Raw genomic sequence first — 15,699 nt, forward strand, 5'->3', positions numbered from 1 at the left:
CATCACAGATCACTAACGTAGCTGGTACAGGCATGCTTACTATATGCTACAGCACTCCATTACAGTGGGAGTGACATACTAGTTTTCTCAGTGTGACCATACATGCACACAGTTGAAAAACAAGTAAAGCTCTTGGATTCAAGGATCCTTGTTCCCAACAGGCTGCAAGCCTTGCTTAGCCAGAACTCAAGTTTACCAAACGAACAGGCTTTCAGCAAAGAGTGATCAAGTCTCTGGGAAAGGGGGCTCAAAGCCTGAGCAAGAACATCTGCAACAGTGGGGCAAATGCTCAGGGCCTCAGACAAGGAGACAGGCTGATGAAGCAGTGGATGAATCAGGATAGCCATCCTCTTCGAAAGAGAGGCCTCACGAGAAGCGCTGGTGCCCTGTTATTAACCCCGTCGCATTTGAGTGGCGCATCATAAGAGTGAAGCTGGTAGCTCACATGGTTAAGTGCCCCCATACTAAAAGCTATTTGAACTTGTTCCAGGAACATACAGCATTTTATAAGAAGCTGCCAGTTGCACCGGTCTGACATAAAACAAGGTCTCTTCAACTTGCCTTATAGAGTAGTCATTGCAGAAGCAGAACTATTTTCCTTATAGGACCACATTTGCCTGCTTCATCATGCAGTAATCCCAACAGACTAGGTTTTTTTAAAAGTTACTGCAAAGAAAGGAGGCACAGGAAGAAATACTATGGAGATAAATTACTTTATATTGGCAAAGTTAGCACTAGGCAAAAAAACCATTTTCCTTTCAGAAATGCCTCATTATACACAAAAGTAAATTTCTGGTGGTCTGAAACAGAAAAGACAACAGAAAGGAAGACTCATTCATTTCAGGCTCTCATAAAATGCTTACAACACTCACCTGAGGTGCGTGCTTCGAGCCCTTCTGAAAAAAGAAGTAAAATTGTTATTATACAAAATGGAACTTTGGGAGCTATTGGGAGCAGCCCAAAGCAGCCAGGATCTGGGTCACTCATCCAAGACATGACAGATTCAGGATTAAGATCCCATTCTGTCAATAACTTGATATGACTCTGAGAGCCTGTATCAGAGAACTGAAAACGAACCCATCTGCACTTTTGAAGCTCACTTCTACGTTTCTCCTCCACATCCCCCTTTTTACTGGCTACTCTTAAGACTGAAGAGCCTTCTTATAATGGAAGTGTAGTCAAAATTAATCAGTCCTGCAAAAAAAGTGTGTTTTGACTAACTCATGTTTTCCATCAAAAACAATTAATGAAAAAATTAATAAATAAAACACCACGAACCGGAAATATCTAAATAACTCATTTTCCTTTGCTACTTAAGGAGGATCAAGCTACTTTCAGAACACAACATTGAGTGTCATACTCACATGTATTAGCCAAGATTTGTCTGTACCACATGCAGAGCTATGCTGCACATCTTACAGGAGCTTCAGCAAACGTTGCACTTCAGAAATTGCACTTCTGAATAAGTGCCTGAGATTTTCTTTATACGTGAGCTACGAAGCCCACAGTGGCTTCTAATGCCACCCCGTGAAACAGAGAAAAAAGGTGATAGACCTGGGTCTCTCTTTCTCATAACCCAGACTAACTGGTGGGACATTTGCTATTTCAGAGTTTGTTACTTCTTGTGCTTTGTACAGAGACTCCATCCTTGTTTAAACTGGCACACACTTCTCTTGAATCTCCAATGCATACTTATTTCCAAATAAAAAACTGCTCAATCAGAAAATTCTCTAATAACAGGGACAGAGGAAGGAGTTCTTATGCTCTGAACACTGTAAATTTGGCACATCCTGATGCTTCCGAGACAGCACTTTCTGGCTTGCACAACTGTCAAAATGCAAGTCAGAACTGAGACATGGGAACTCTGCTATGTCATCACGTCCACACCGCCACTCTTCTCAGATCTGCTTTCTGATGAGCCTTCAAACACTTTGTACGGTTCATTTGCCAATGGTTTAGTACACAGTGCTTCACCACTTCCCTTGGAAGACTATTCCACATAAATGTTACTCATAAACCAAAGAGGAATTTATAATTGGATACAGATTCCCAAAAATTGTCACACACCATACATTAATTTCTGTATGTTGATCAGTGCAGTTTGACTGCTTCTGTAATACTCATTCAACATCCTTTGTTATACATGCTGGGATGAAACACTGTAAACAATTCCTCTTCTTCGTGCCTTTGAAATCTTTTCAGACAGTTGTATTCTTTATAGCCACCATTTTGAATAAGAGGCAGATAAACACTGCACTGGAAAAGCTACACCATACTGAAAAAGGAAGTCTTGATCCTATTGTTTCAGTTTATTAGCTTGCAACTCAATTTTAGAGCAACATATATGGCGAAGAATATCTCTTGAAGCAGAAAGATGTTTTGTCTTTTTTGTGGGAAGGCAGAAGAATGGATGATCTTATGTTCTGCAAGATGCATGAACAGTGGGGTTCGGCACAGCAGTATTTGTCACCTGAAGAGTCACAAGGAAAGTGTATTTATGATTGTAATTGTTTATTAGATTGGAACGATACCAATCTATACATTAGGGGGGAAAATCTATATCTATATAGATCTGGATATATATCTGTATCTATACTATACATTATGGGGAAAAAAGGGAACATGATTTAGAAAAAAATGACAGTCTTAACATTAAATCCCCTGTTATTTAAGTCTCCTGCACCTGGGATCTCTCCCTTTAAGAGTAAAGCCTTAAGTCACTTTGGAGAGAGGCCAACTGTCTGGAATCCTTTGTCCAAAACCAAGTGTAGGCTTCTAACAAGGCATGACATAAAAAGTCAAGACCCTTTCTCTTTTTACAGGATCTTAAAAGCCCCTTTCTCCCTACAGTTTCACAGAAACTTAAAAGACAAACTAAATCAGTGCAATTGAGAACAGAGAAGTCATGCTTCAAGCACAAATGCTCAACACAGCCTACAGTGGAAACAGTACAAGAGCAAGCAACTTCTGCCCATCTGAGAGCATGAGAAAGCAGTGGCAGGTATTAAAAAGTGAACATAGGAAACAATAGAAAAACTGCCCTCAGCTCTTAAATGTATTTGTTACTGTTGCTGAGTTTTGATAACACAGAGAGATTTCATTATGCACCTGCAGCTTTTAAAAATGAGGAAAATTTAACTTTGCATGGACTAACCTATTAATTCATGTGTTCAGAGCCTTGAAATCTTGTGGTCCCATGAACACAGGGCTCTCTGCTCCCAATAGTTCATAAATTATCCATTTGTTCCATAGGAATTGCAGGCAGACTAATATTACTGCTTTGAAAGTGCTGATCATTCCGAGAAAGGAAGCCATAGCTGTGCCTGATGTACCACCAGAAAGAATCCTCCAAGGGAATTAGACCATATGATTTAATGGGCACTGAAGAAAAAGCCTTGAGAACAGTCTCTTGTGGCTGGGAAAGTGTAACATTGTCACCTTCCTAGCACTGCGTTCAACAGCTACGGCCCAGCTGACCCTATACTAAAAATCAGACAGTGGCTTGAACACAAGACCTAGGAATCAGCTGTAAATGATAAAACTGACTTCTTCCAAGTCTGACCATACCAAACAATTACAGTAAAAGATTGTGATTAATTTGAATGAACTTTGGTTTTTAAAAATCCAAGGTAAACACAAATCTGATTCAGTGCTTGTACAAACATCTCAGTACCTAGCTGCTGTCTCCACCTATTTGTGGAGTTACCTATTCGTAACTCAGAGGCACAAATTAATGAAAGTGCCAGAAGCCTATGGAAGTGCCCAACTTCACATGGAGCTTTTAAGGCTATTGAAAGCCTATTTTGATTTAGTCTTAGTTTTCCATCTGTCTCATCTCCCAAGCATTTGCAACCTCCATGTGGGAGGAAAAAGTCCTTGATCCAGTGCTTTAGGATTTTTTTTGGTCAACATCTGCATAATGTAAAACATATGAAGAATTATGTTAGTAAGGCCTCCAAGGCAGGGTACAGGTGCTACAGGAGGGAATAAGAACTTTATATTCACACAGATAAGCCACCTCGTGGCCATAGCACTGCCTTTCTGGGAGATATTGAACACAGACTAGCACCTTCTTAGGCAGGGAAAGGTCTCCAGCACACATCTTGCATTTCCTGGGCAAGCTAGTCATATAAAAGGTAGATCAAACCAAAAGCATCTCTAGTTGTGCTTAAATAACAATGAGCTTTGCTCAGCTCTTGGGAGAATAGTTATTAGCAACTACCCTTGGAAGAAAGTCCCAAGCAGATGAAACTATCCACCGGCACTAAAGAAAGCGTCCCCCAAACTCCAGAGGAGGGCAGCCCATCGTCCCCTGCAGCGGGATGTTGTAGGTCTTGTTCTGATGGACTGATTATGAAAGGCACAGCAGTCAAAGCTTAACATCACACTTCACACACGTAGAAGTTGAGCAAAACCTGTTTCATAACACACACATCTTTCTCAATCTACTGTTCAAGGACTTCAGTGGGGAAAAATACTGAGCCCCAGCTCTTTAGAAAGTACAGGTTGCTTTTTGTTGAACATTGGTACCATATTTGCACATTACTGGACAAGAGATTTTTGCCACATTTCGTTAGATTTTTACTTTGACATCTATCTTCAGAATATAAACCCATGAAAAACCACTGACATGGTCCTGATCTAGGAGAATTATTGAACCTTCCTCAGAAGAATGTCATCTTTCAAACAAGTTTTAACTTTAGATTTAGATTGTCCAAACATTTTAAAGAGGATCTTCCTCTAGGCAAAATGTTAAAAGCTGTTTTTGAATAGACATATGGCTATACAGATGCCTACAATTACCAAATATTTTAGTAGCCTGGTTCAATTTAATTTTTGCAAAATATTTTTAGATGCAGAACTTCTAAACCTCAGAAATGAGAGTTAGATAGTGATGTCGCCTATGAATATAAAATGTAATACACTTCTGTCCCAAAAGACACTAACTGAAAGTCATAGTAATGATTGCCATCACAAAACAAGTATTTTCCAACAGTTACACATTGGTTGCTTGAGACAATGTTCCCTTCCTGTGTGCTCAGAATAAGGACTGGATTAAGTCAGAGACCATTGTGGAAGACAGTAACTTTCCAACAGGAATGAGCAGAATGTGTTAGGGCATCCCTTTTGCAAGATGGAGTCCCCAGTCATCAACCACATGGTCTTACCCAGAAAGCTATGAAATTCACAGTGGCTGTCTTGCCACTTAGGCTAAATACTGGTCTGAGAAGCAGTTCTGAAGAACAGCCCCCTGACTGCAGTAAGGAGGAGGGGAGCATATTCAGCCTCTGCAACTGAGAGATGACTTTGAACAGTGTGGTAAAAAGCAGTTTGTTCTGCTAACAAATATCCCTGCTGCAACCCCTTTGCATCCTCCTCATTAGAGCAGAATACCCTATTCACAGACAAGTGAATAGATGGACTGGTTCAAGTGAATGCTTGTGATAGTAAAAAAGGTTTTCTGCTAATAAAAATAGTCATCTATCTTTTAAAATTGATAATATGAACTAAATTTTAGGAAGGTCAGCAGTTCAGTGTTTGCCATTTTATGACCTAGACATTAACAATTAAGTCAACCATCATTTAGGAATTCAGTTTACCCAATCTCACGAAACAACTGACCTCAGAAATGCTGAGTCATGAGAATGAGGTTATAGGAAGTATCAGGTAGAAGAAATTAATCTCTTCCATTTCCCTGTTGTTCTTTTTCTATTTTTACATTCTCCTTCTCTTGGATCATTGACTTTAATTTGGGACCTAACTGATCGAATGCTATGCCTTGTTTTCTCATAGTGAGCTTAATGGATATAGCACTATGGTGTACAGCATTGATCGACAGTAAACTGACTCAGCACTGCTACATAAACATGGGAGATGTACTAATTTGTTGCCCATAGCACATCAATAACACATTTTACACAACAAACCAAACACTACACTTTACTCTCCAAGGAGAACCTTGTCATGCAACTCTCCAATCTACCTTCTACTTAGATACAGTGCTTGGGAGAACAGTCTTCTCTCCTGCACTAACACAAGGGAGTTCTTAACTTCCCCACATTTATTTGCAGTAGCTACATTCTTACTTGCTTTACATCTACAGAGATGGTGCTGTTCTGGTTTTTATGACTACATCACATAATCTATACAGTAAGAGGAAAAGGTATGTATTTTGTAGAGTAAATGGCAATGGTTTCACATCTGTAACTATTCCCACTTACTTTTGCCATGATTTTATTAGGTTTAGTATTCATTCATGTAATCTCTGTGTTTGTTGCTACTATATGCTAACGTTAAAATGGGAGTCTTGGCAATAACTCTTAAGACTGATAACTGGGTAGAAGCTAAAAGTAAAGTAGCCATTCAAAGTTCCCAAATTCCAAAGCAATGAGTCCATAGTATGAGTGAAGAAGGCAGCAGCGGGCATCCACTGTCTTGTGCACTGTAGACATAATACCAGTCTGAGGCTGAGCCTGTTCTTCCCTACAGATAAGGGCCACCTGTGAGGCACCAGAGCATCTCACTCTGCTGATCTACTAGCACCTGGTTAGAGTATGGGAACTGGCAGCATAAGGTGGAGATAAAGGGCAGATGCAGGCCCAGCTTAGGCACTGCTACGGCATTAGGACATGGCCATGAGACATGCTGGGGTCTGAAATTGGGAAACATTTCCAGATTCCATGCTAGGGACACAGCCAAAGTCGTAGGAATCAATCACAGAAATGTACGTCTGAGAAGGTCTATGTGGGGTCATTTCCCTGCTCGCAGGGAGGATCAGCTATACCTAGATCATCCACAACAGGTATTTGCTCAGTCTGTGAAAAACCTCCAAAGACAGACCTGACAGCTTCTTTGGGTAACCCGTTCCCGTGTCTAAATACCATTGTAGCTGCAGAGTTCTTCCTAAAATCTAACAAAATCACCATTGCTGCAAATTGCCTTTTGTTCCATCCTCAGCAGAGATGAAGAACAATTAATTGCTGTCATATTTATAACCATGTCTGTGTATTACAGCACAGTTTATTCTCTTTTTCTAGACAGTAATTCACCAAGCTAAGTTGGTACAAGTAGCACTTTGATAGTAAAACCAATGAGTTGCCCAGTTGTAGCAACCATCCCCAGCTCTGGCGTGTTCACCTTTTGCTCTCTTACGAAGGCAGCAGTTGGCAGCAGGGAGAGCTCAGCTGCTCCTTGGTCCTCTGGGTGAAGGCAGCTGGACAGAATATTAGTTCATAAGAGTCCTGGTACAGGACACTCTGGGAATCCAGGTTTTCAATAAAACATACTCACTTCCTGCAATCTATGTTATGTTTTCTTGTTACAATTTTTTGTTTGCTTTCCATTAGTCTTTCTCCAGGCTGGGGGCTTATCACAGTGGAACAGGGCAAAATAATTACCTCTCATCCTCTTGTATACAATACCTTCAGTAATGACTCCCAGAACAGCTTTCACATTTCAACATTTTGTCACATGGGTGACTCACTTTCATTTTCTAATTTGTGGTAGCCCACAGATACTCCTGCTGACTGAATTATTCCCCATTTTCTATAGATAAATTATATTTTCTTCTCTGACTGTAGCAACTCATGCTTCTTTTGGTTCCTTTATATCTTCTTGATTTCAGACCAGCTTGCCAGCTAGTCAAACTATTTTCAAATTTAGTTCTAGCTCCCTCAGCCTGGGTGATGTACTGGAAACTTGGCAGATGATACTGACTCCACCAATTAAACTTTTCAGTTTTGTAAGCCCTTTCTAAAGAGAGCGCTTTTTATTTTAATTTTTATTATATTATAGCAATTCTGCATACCCCAAAACTTTAAAGTGTCTGTGGGTGAATAAAGGCCTGTTCAGCTGATGGTTCTACTTGACTGTAATCTTCCATTTTCTGCTCATGTTTTGTTTCTTTAGTTCTCATGTGACAGACAAAATGTTCAAATTGAACTCTTCATGGAAGAGAAACATAAGAACTAAAACTTTCAAGGCACATTAGGTTAACCTCCAAAATTAAAATGCAAGCTAACAACTGTAAGTCATTTCACAGAGTTCATTTTCGTTAATCTAAACCAAATCAATCCTGTTGTGCATTCCAGCATGTGAAATGGCACACATTAGAACCAAGACATTAGGTCTCCAAAACATCAACGTATCTACAGGGTATTGCCAAAAAGTTGCTGAGATCAACAGCTAAACTTATTTCAAAATCCAGGTAACCTTTCCATTCAAGAGAGCACTGTAGACTATATGCAGTGATATCAAAATGTATCTGGTTTTTCTTACAAGTGTTTGTTCCATTTCATGCCATGAATATGGTGAGATTCTAGAATGAAGGATACAGAGTTTTCATCATTTTGTTTTCTAACATCAAGTGCATTTCTCTGTTCCCATCATCGTTGTCTGACATATGGATTTATGCCAGTTTCACTGCCATCTTTTCTTCTGTACTGACATTTACACGACTCCCTTCAAACCATTAAAAAAACCCACTGAAATATGAAATACTGGCGAGTCCAGACATGAACTTGTCAGGTTTCTCTTCTGTATGTCATATACGTCATCCCGTAGGACATATATTTTACTGACACAATTTAAGGTTTATTTGGTAAACGAATCATAATGCTGGTTGAGTCCAGTGATTTACATCATGTAAAAGCAGAACATCTTAAGCAACACATGTGCAATAAAAGCAAACAGATGTTTGCAGTCTAAGCACTGCGCTAATGGTGGTGGTATGGCAATGTATCAAAGGCAAAACGCAACATAGCCAGGATTGCCCGCTGGAGTGTTAAGCACAGCTGCATAACTTTGAACCCACAACCAATAGGATATCCCAAACCACCCTGGGGTACGTTGCCATACTTAAGGTAAGAATTCATAATTAACTGCTAATGCCTAAACTCCTCAGCTAAGATGGGGTGGAATTTCTTGTGAAGGAGACAACAAAGATATGAAAGGTGCAGTAAAACAACTGCTCATTTTACGGAATTAACATAGCAGGAACACTACCGTTGCTTCATACGTAGTGAAATTAAATGTGTCCCAAAAAATCCACCTCAGGAGGCCTGATCTGACGTTTTATATGGAATTTTCCAGGCTAGGCAGCTACGAAACGGAAGTGTTAGAAACTCAGCAGCAGGAGCACATGCATCATTGGAGGAGCACGGCAGACAAGTCGTGACACTTCCAAGCTGATACCCTGAGCGCTCTGTAATCCAGTGCATTACCAACAAGAGTGCTCTCAGCCTGTTGGAATGACTGGAACTATGCACGAGGTGTCAAAAATGGCATTTCGTTCATACCACTGAATGTGAATGTCACCAAATCCTAAATGAAGCTGAACTTAGTATAATAATATCTAACAAAAGCAACTGCTTTTTTTTTTTTAATGCCATCTCCCTAAATCTGACATCCAGAGGACCAATATCAAAACCACCATTGAGTGAAACTACCAGAGAAAAAAAAGAAAGTGCAACTTAACATGCATCCCCCAAAGGAGTTTTACAAAAACCTGTAAAAGGAAGATGTCGATTTGTTCAAGGAAAATCCTATGAGGGTTAACTGATTTACCTAAAAGCAAATAGCAGTTGTTCCAGCCTCTGTGCACACAATCACATGAGAATGGTAACTTTTTACTAAAAAAATTCAGCAGAGAACTTAGGCGCATATGAAATGCAACATGTGTTACAATCCCAGATATAGATACACTGGGAAACATGCTTCTACTTATGTACAGACTTTCAGCCTCGAGTATGTTCTTAAATATCTTGCTAAACATGTAATACATTTAACATGAAAAAAATTAAAATATGGAACCACACAAAATTTTCCAAGAAGTGTTTATGCATTCCCTTAATTACTTGCTACACCATCAAAAACTAGATTTACTAGTAATATTTTTAATGAAAGAAAAAGCCCACCAAAACAGCAGGGAAATATGTTCTAAGCAGCTGGTAAACTCAGATCCTAACACATGTTGCATATTTTCAATACCTTCCTGTATGAGTCTCAAAGTAGTGTGTATTTCAAAACTGTAACTCTGATAAATAGTTTTGAAATATAACTTGGGATTGACACAGAAACAAATAAATTCAAAGGATAAGTTTTCATAAATAAGACTACTTGCAAGATAACACAGGACTAGAGAATTTTGGGAGCTTGATTTTCAGCCCAGTAGTTTTCTGAACTTTTCAGACTGAATAAACATACAAGAAGGCATGATAAAAGTGCAGTTTCACATCTTCATCACAAACTTTTCATGTGTTACGTTTCTCAACCCTTTTTAATTAAAATACTTGCATTTTTCCTGTCGTAAACAATTACCTTACACATTAGTGAATAAATATACAGATGTCACAGACTTCTTTTTCTAATCCAGGGCACAGTTTAATGTCCTCTCATCTGAGAAAGTGCCTTCTTAAGCCGTTCCTCAGCTTTACACTGTCCAGTTTTTTGCCTCCTTCATTTGCATGACTCTTAAGCACATATGCTCACAGGAGCTGTAATGCAATGCTAAGCTAGAGGCTTCTAGCAGGGAACACAATGTCTCATTTTTAGGTTGTGGTTGCAGACTGCGATCATCATAACTATATCCTCAAACTGTGGCACAGCAGAGCCAAGTGAGGCACTGTGGTATGGGGACAGCAGCTGGACTAGAAAGCACAGCTCAGATTTGGAATTATATTTTTAACTTTAAACTCCAGATACACTTACTCAAGGGTGGAACAAGAGGGACACACAAGTTAAAAAAAATTTAAAATTAAGAAAATAAAAAAATAATCAAGCAACACACTTTTTGTACATCATATGATCTCTGGATAGCAGCATTAGGCAGATGAACTGGGCAGACAGATTAAGATGCCCTTCCTATAATTCCTTATCATTCGTCATCAAAGCAAAGATTTAACCTCATGCAATACAGTGAATGCTACAGAAGAAGTGCTTTTGCCCCACTCTCTGGACACCCATCTCCCTCTTGCGTTATTCTTAGGGTTCTTGCTTAGAGCTCTGCAACTGCAGACGGCAATTTTCAATTAGGCATGTGCTTCAGGGGAAATAAGGAATTTACCAAGGTCACTTAAGGGCAATGAAATCACACATGCCATATAAAATGCTTACACTACAAAATGATAGCATAATGGAATGGTAAAGCCTTTAACAAAACCCTAAAGGGAGCATGCAACTAGTACAGCATGTTCTTTTATTATTTCAAGCTCTCCAGTTACACCTTTGAAAGCCTAGTCTTTTTTTTTATTGAAAAAGTGAAAAGATATGAGAGAAAAAAGTGATGTGTCCAACTGCCTCTTGCCAATGCGTAAGAGCACTCAGCTTCAAATTATATGCAAATCAGAAAATGAAAGTAAGTATGAGGTGATGGTTGTAAGTCAAGCAAACATACAAAAAAACCCTTTGTTTGTAGGATGAGCAGGTTACTAAATGTGAAAAATATTGAAGACGTTTAGTATGTTCTTTCATTTCTAAACAAAAATTTTATGATACTATATTCTAAATACATCAAGCACTCTGATTTAGAAGTGACAAATGAACAATAGTTCTCATGAATTAACCTATCAGTAATACAACAGGGAGGCAAAAGATAATTTTGGTTCAAGTAATCTAGGCTTTTGTCATACCTATGAATACTTTGGTGTTTCTCATCTCTGGCATATAAACAAAAATTCCAATTCAATCATGCATTAAACTTCAGACTGTCAAATACAAGTATTTCTGTTTCACTTAGTCTTGTCTTAGTTACACAACTAAAGCTGGTACCATAGGTGTATGCAGACTTGCTGTGCTCAGTGCCTTTGCCTGGGTTCAGCACATTCGTTTCCAAAATATACAATCTGATACCATACCATTACTGCACCCTGAACACAGCTCTGTCATCAACACTGATATAAAAGAATCCTTGAATGAATGAAAAATTAATCTTTAACGGGGTCAGAATGAATGTTAGCTCTTTTTTCTTTAATCAGTGAATGAAACACGTCACCTATTAACACAGATTGGAGACCAGTGCCTAGGATAGGAGACTGGTTTGCAGGAGCTCAGGCAGGAGAATGGTCATTGTATAACCCAGCCATAGCTACTGGATGTTCTTGTGATTTGAGATAATACACAAGGTCTACTCTGTACTTTAAATTGCTTCATCTACTTTGCAATTCTTTTCTCCTGTAAACAAGGATAAAATTTCCCTGGGAATATATCTTCCAGCCATATATCCTAGTCTGAAAAGAATTTGCTTCTTGTGCATCCAGGCCAATGGAAACTCGTGCAACACCACAGACACAGCACCAAGCAGAGGTAAAAAACCCCGGGCAGACACTGGTTTTCGGCAGGTCCCACTGTGATGCTGCAGGCTCTGCAGCCACACCATTACACATGCTGTGGGCGGCAGAGGGGGGCGCAAGGCACACACTGTGGCTGAAAGGGATGAGACCCCACGCTGCCCCTTCTCTCCCTGGAAGGGTCACAACCACAAAGCTCGCCTAGGGGCAGGCTGCAGCCAGGACCAGCCCTGCACTAGCACGGCCACGCAGATGGCTGACGCAGATCCTGGGGCAGAGTAAGCTCATGTCAACCTAGAATATACTGTGCAAGCTTTGAACCAGGTTTCTACCTCACTTTGCACTGGGAAATCAAAAGACCGTTAATGATTGCAGCATAGCTAGACACTAAACTGATGGGGGCAATGCAATTTACTGGAGAGACTCGAGAAAAGGTGATTTAAAAGCATGTTTCCCCAGAGTCTTCTCCTGCCCTTTAAATTCACACTTTGATTACTAACAACCCTACTAAAAGTCTTTCCTCTGTGCTCCCACTCAATTCACAATAATAAACGTTACCCACAAAACCACCAGGATGAGAAGCGAGACAAGTGAAATTTACAGTTCTGGTCCACCTGCCCTGCTTTCTTTGCTGTGGTGACTTCCACCAAGACCAAAGATGTTTCATGACAATGAACCCATTAGCTTCAGCGCTGAAGCAGTGTTTAGGAACTTGCTATCTACTTTGCAACGTTGATGATCCTATAAAATTCTCTATTGAAACTACTATGGCAATTCTGTCATTCCCATTAATACCTCACTAAACATTCAGAGTCAGGAATTTAGCAAAGTCTCACATATAAATGAGTGAGAATCTGTATCAACACAAGTGAATTTTAATTTTGACAGTTCCTTATTCTAAATTAATTTTAACCAGGTAATACCATATTACTAATTTCAAGTAGATTAATTCATAAAAATTAGAAATATTTAGAAGGAAGAGGGGGTTTAAATAATAATCGTCTTCATTGTAAGCTTCTAAACCCTTAGGCATAGGAATGTATTTTACCTTCCCACTTTGACTTCTAGGAAAGATGTACTACAACTCCCATAACTAGTACATTCACATGCATGTGCACACATAAATATGAATAACCATGAAAATAAGTGAAAAGCAATCATATGTCTATCAGTTACTAAGATCAGAAAAGCAAAATCATTCTGAAAATGAACTCCACCTGTTTCTGACTAGTTCTCTGCAGTTCATTTTTTTCTTAGAAAGTATTCGGAGAAATCAACTGGAAGTATTTTTCCATTCCTATCTTTTATACCATAACTGCATAAAACTTGAATGAACTTCCACAATTAACATGCTGATACTTAACAGTAACTGTCCTGAAGGACTATACAGCAGTATTCTTCCAACTAGAAAGCTGTTTGAAATAAGTTTTCAACTTTATTTTTCATTATGTCCTGATCAAAATCTTCAGGGAACAATCTCTCTCTATCTCTGTGAGGATTTTACCTGGAGCCTATCATAAAGGTTATCAGAATATGCAAATACTTCCTAAGAAACACATATCCTTGTTTTGAACGGGGGTAATCCCTACTGTGGAAGAACAAGTTTTGCTTACATTTCCTAGAACAGTACCTGCAGCTTATTTTTTTTACTCACTGAAAAAATCTTTATTACTGCAGAAACTCCCTGTATTCCAGCAAACACATTCCAGCTATGCTGACTGGCTGCATTCATACACATCACAATAAAGTACATCAAAAGCCTGGAAATGCTAAACGAGTGCACCTTTTACAAAAAGTACATTTTAAGGTAAAAATAAAATAAAATAAAAATCAAGGACTTCTTTTCCCAGACATGCTAGGATCATAACATCGTGCGTTTGCAGAGCTTCAGCCAGCTAACCAAAGCATCTCAGCCTTATTTCCAGTCCCAGCTCACATCTGTGTTCCATCAGAGATTAGAAAGTTTGAGAATCTCTCCAGTAAAAAGAAGGTGCATCCGAATTAGAAGCACATGGAATGTCAGATAAGTCAAAGTAATTGTTCGCACAGATGCTGCCGTACACAAGAAGCACGCTGTTGCTTTGCAGCCCTTGGTAAAACATGCAAGCCATTTTAGGAGGGAACAACAGTTGTAAGACCAACTCTCACTCCGAGTCTCTCCGCACTCTTAACACTGCCACCCTCCAGCTGCGAGGATCCGCCTGACATACCTGCTTCTCCATTTTTCCCCCCTGACAGTTTTTCTTCTTTTTTCCCGAAGCTGAGGAAGAGGAAGGGACACACACACCCCCACAGTCCTTCCCGGGCGGGCGCTGCCGGTGCCGGAGCCGGGGGCTGCGCTCTGTCCGGCCCCCGCCCGCCTGGGTGTGGGCTCGCTCCTCGCTCCTCGCCCCTCTCGCCGGCAGCCCGCAGCCCTGCCGAGCTCGTTTAAGTCTAACAGGTTTCCTTATATAGGTAAACACAAATTGCATTCCTGGTGAAAGAGGCTAACTGGCAGTAAGCTTAACTTAGTTAACTCCACAGATACCACATGGGTCTGAGTGCCTGAAGTTTGCTAGCACGGCGCTGTGAAGTGTCTTCAGAGGGGAGAACATTTTCCTTATGGCAGTTTAACACCTATTCCATTACTTACTTAAAGCCGTAACAATACGGAGTCCTATGTTAGCATTACACTAAACACTTGACATTTTTACAGAACACTCTCCTTAGCCTACATTTCACTCCAAGAAAAGTACACAAGATGACAAAGGTATGTGCATGCACGTTCTGATAGCATTAAAATAATTCCACCACTATCATAGTTTTCACGTAAAGACTACCATATATCAAATGTTATGTGAAAAGGTTAGGAAACGAGGATGGCAATAGTGCTATCAATGGAAAGAAGCAGTATAAGAAAAGCTTGGTTTACTCTTTTCCAGTTCCTCTTCTACACAATGCAATAGTTAAGCTTCTGGTGATAGATCTGTCTTTGTCAGAGAGGTGTGATTGCAATATATTAACAGACACGCCCCTATCTAAACAGAGAAATACAGAGATAGAGGGAGTACCTAGAACAAGCATATACTGTACTCTGCAGAGCAGTGACACATGTATTTCACATTTTTTTTAATCCTCTTGCCTGCTCACTACTCACTAACCCCCTTCTGCAAACACAACTTACATGTCTTGAAGAACTTCAGCAGGCAATTAATTAATCACAGGGAAAATCATATGTTTCCCTTTATTCTATTTAGACAAGATTCACCTGTTAATTATGGCCTTTCTACAAGCTAAAACACTGTCAATATGCGGGGGGTGGAGGGGGGGGGGGATAGACAGCAAAAAGCATGAGGAAAGGGAAAAACAAAGGAACAAAACAAATGATGGAGGAAACCAAAATAAAAAATGAGTGAAAATGAGAAAAGTTTAAAGA

The 15,699-nt window shown here is 39.7% G+C and overlaps 1 protein-coding gene across 1 annotated transcript in view; it reads right to left on the minus strand.

Moving 5' to 3' along the window:
* MID1 (midline 1) overlaps positions 1 to 14,608 on the minus strand; it is a 253,489-nt gene extending 238,881 nt beyond the window's left edge. The window contains exon 1 of the mRNA XM_050896708.1: positions 14,495 to 14,608. The gene's annotated coding sequence lies outside the window, so the exon portion shown is untranslated. The remainder of the gene's footprint in view (positions 1 to 14,494) is intronic.
* Between the last annotated feature and the right edge of the window lie 1,091 nt (positions 14,609 to 15,699).

Source organism: Gymnogyps californianus, chromosome 1 (genome assembly GCF_018139145.2).
Source record: "Gymnogyps californianus isolate 813 chromosome 1, ASM1813914v2, whole genome shotgun sequence".
Taxonomy (NCBI): Eukaryota; Metazoa; Chordata; class Aves; order Accipitriformes; family Cathartidae; genus Gymnogyps; species Gymnogyps californianus.